Raw genomic sequence first — 3,094 nt, 5'->3', positions numbered from 1 at the left:
ACCTTTTTCATGAATACTTACCACCACCATCAAATTCTAAGTATTCATTATGACTGGAAAAATTGCACTTTTCATACATGAAAAGGGGGATCTTCTCCATGGTCTGCCATTTTGAATTTCCAAAAATAGCCATTTTTAGCGGCAAAAATTACTTTACTTGGACCATACTAGAAAATATTTGTTTATTACTTAGTAAACTTTCATGTAAAGATCAAATTTGGCAATAGGCAGCCCAGTTTCAATGAGCAGCATAGTTGCAGTACCTTTTATGACCATTTCCTGCACAGTGTCCCTTTAAGTATATCAGTGTTGTATCTCTTGGCTACACTGGCTTTACAGGGGACATACACTAGCCCTATATACACTAGCCCTATACTAACCCTATATATTCTACACCCCTTTGATGCGGTGGAAGTATATCATGTTACAAAATGTAAAAATGTTATTTTATTCTGCACCTAACTAAGTAAATGGATAGGGAAACAATTGTAAGCTGCTATATCACTAGCCTCAAGTTATATGAGACAGTGAAGATATCCAGTCCTGGTAAATAGCAGGGAGTGTGCTAAAAGCTCTGACATATTTCAGCCAACATTTTTTATTAATCTTGAATCTTTTATGTGGAGTGATGAATTTTTAAATGTTTGCATAGTTATTTAACTAACCCCTTGTGTCCCTTTTTGCACTTGCATAAATGTTTGAGTATAGATTAATGTGACCTGGCTGGAATATATTTGTGCACACATTATAAGGCATGATAGGAAGTCCCTTAGGCATGGGCAGCACCTAAACCGCAAGGCAAGACTCAAGGTCCCATCAGCCCAAACCCCTGTCAAAATGCTATAAAGGTTTAAGTCAGAAATTATAACCTTCATTTAACTCAAGTAAGAGCGCGACACTGCTTCTTCACAATTCACCACTTTTTTCTTTTTTCTTTGGTGCACCAAAGGAAAAATAAAAAAGTGGTGAATTGTGAAGAAGTAGTGTCGCGCTCTTCCTTGAGTTAAAATGAAGACTGGAGTACCTTGAAAAGCTGCACCTGCTAAAAAAGAAGCATTCGAGGTGTGCGGGCTCTCACCAAAAACTTTGTCAAAATAAGAAATTATAACCTTAGAACCAGAGAAAGTAAAGACTCAGAGTCAGAATCAGAATCGGCTTTTAATGGACAAAAGCACAACGATACAATGACTTCTCTAATCCAATAACAATCAGTAATAAAACAATAAACAATACAATACATAGAGAGCAGGGCAGTGGGCAGTGTTGCCAGATGTGTCTGACCAAATCCCGCCCAAAAGGTTCTCAAAAACCGCCAAAATGCGCTAAATTCCGCCCAAATTCAACAAATTACATTGCCTTCTATGGGCCCAAAACGGCTTAAAAACCGCCAAATGGCCAATTTTTCCCCGCCGACGCTCATCCCAAGTAGCCCAATTGGGCGGGCACCAACCCAATCTGGCAACACTGGCAGTGGGGATCATATTGAACAATGAGCACAGCATGCACAGAAGAACTCCCAAATATTTTAATCACGTATTTCCCAAGTAGGTGATTTATTTTCTAACCCAGCTAGACACCGCATGAAAGGATTTCAAGGTCAATAGATTCACCGTTTGAAACTCAAGCTTCTGCAATACGGCAGAAGCATTTTAATTGTTTGAGTTGATCACCTCCTTTTGGGTTATAACACCAGCCTCCGTGTGGCAATCAATTGCTCTGGTCAATGGTGCTGAACCCTGTTTGACCTACAAAGTGCCACGTCCACCTGTCATCTGAAATGGCATGTCAATACATCAAATCCATTGGCAATCCCTTGAGGGATTTTTACCTGTAGAAGTAATTCCAGCATGCCAGCACGCAAACACAGCATATGTTTCTCGCCAAGGGCTTGTTTACTGTGCACTGTACTGTTTCAATGGTATCAAAGCCTCACTGAGGTAATTTGTAGGAAAGGCAGCAGGTTGCGTGACAAAGAATATGGGCTCATGTGGCCAGAATGAATTGTGTTTTTTCCCATGTGAGCTTGCAAAATGCCTGCATGTGGCTGTATTGAGAAACCTGGTGACGCAAAAGGTATAATGTACCTTATATTAATTTCAACACAGGATATATCAACACAGGATGAAACCAGATAGACAAAAAGGTATGCAAATTTGAATAAAATGATGTTGGGCAAATCAGGTATCTTGGGATCTTGGTGGCATAAGTAGCATTTTGTAACCCCACTGTGTGTTTCTCAGCATCTGAGGTGTAAATGTTTGGCAACACCAGGTGTTTTGATCGTCTTGGTGGCGTGAGAACTTAAACCAGTTTTTCATCCCCAATGTGCGCTTCCATCTCTCCATCGCTGCCTCTTAAATCATTCAGCCGTAGCATTTGACCCTGAGCTGCCAGGCTTACCTGTGACGCCCCAAAGAAGATTGGAAAAAATCGTGTTCTAACGAGATTGAGGTATGAAATAATCTAGGGATTATGATGTCACTTCTTTAGCTCTCCCACAGTTTACGGTATGATGAGGACTCAGATTGCCCTCCAATTCCCTCCTTAGTCCCCAACTAGGTCACTGGAGGAGAATCATACTGGTATGTATTTAGGCTACGCTATATCTATATAAATATATTTACGACCTATATATAGGGTGATTTACAGCACCCAGCAGGGCAAGCCAAGGATTAGCGTCTGACTGTGAGATCAAAGTGCCGATCAAAGTCTCTTTACTGTTCACGTCCTCCAACCCCATCATCTTGAAAATATCAAAATCCCAGAAAGAAAAATCCTGTCTATTTGAGGCGTAGTGCTGGAGTTTTGATAAATAATAGTTTTGTAAAGCTTCACCTCAGATATTAATGCTCAGAGCCGTAGTGATATAAGACGGGACTGAGAGGAAATTGGCCATACATTACCAGTGGCTGAGGGGTTTTCTGGAAATCTATATTGCTGTAAGAGCACTCAGTGGTGGCCGCTGTTGCTGTTGATGATATTCATGTAAATTGATTTTATGTTTGCGCACGCGTGTGCGTGTGTATTTGTGTGTGTGTGTGTGTGTGTGTGTGTGTGCGCGCGCGCGTGTGCCTTGAGCACATGATTGAGTGTG

This window comes from Engraulis encrasicolus, chromosome 18, assembly GCF_034702125.1.
Source record: "Engraulis encrasicolus isolate BLACKSEA-1 chromosome 18, IST_EnEncr_1.0, whole genome shotgun sequence".
Lineage (NCBI taxonomy): Eukaryota > Metazoa > Chordata > Actinopteri > Clupeiformes > Engraulidae > Engraulis > Engraulis encrasicolus.
Note: the sequence above shows the minus strand (reverse complement) of the source record.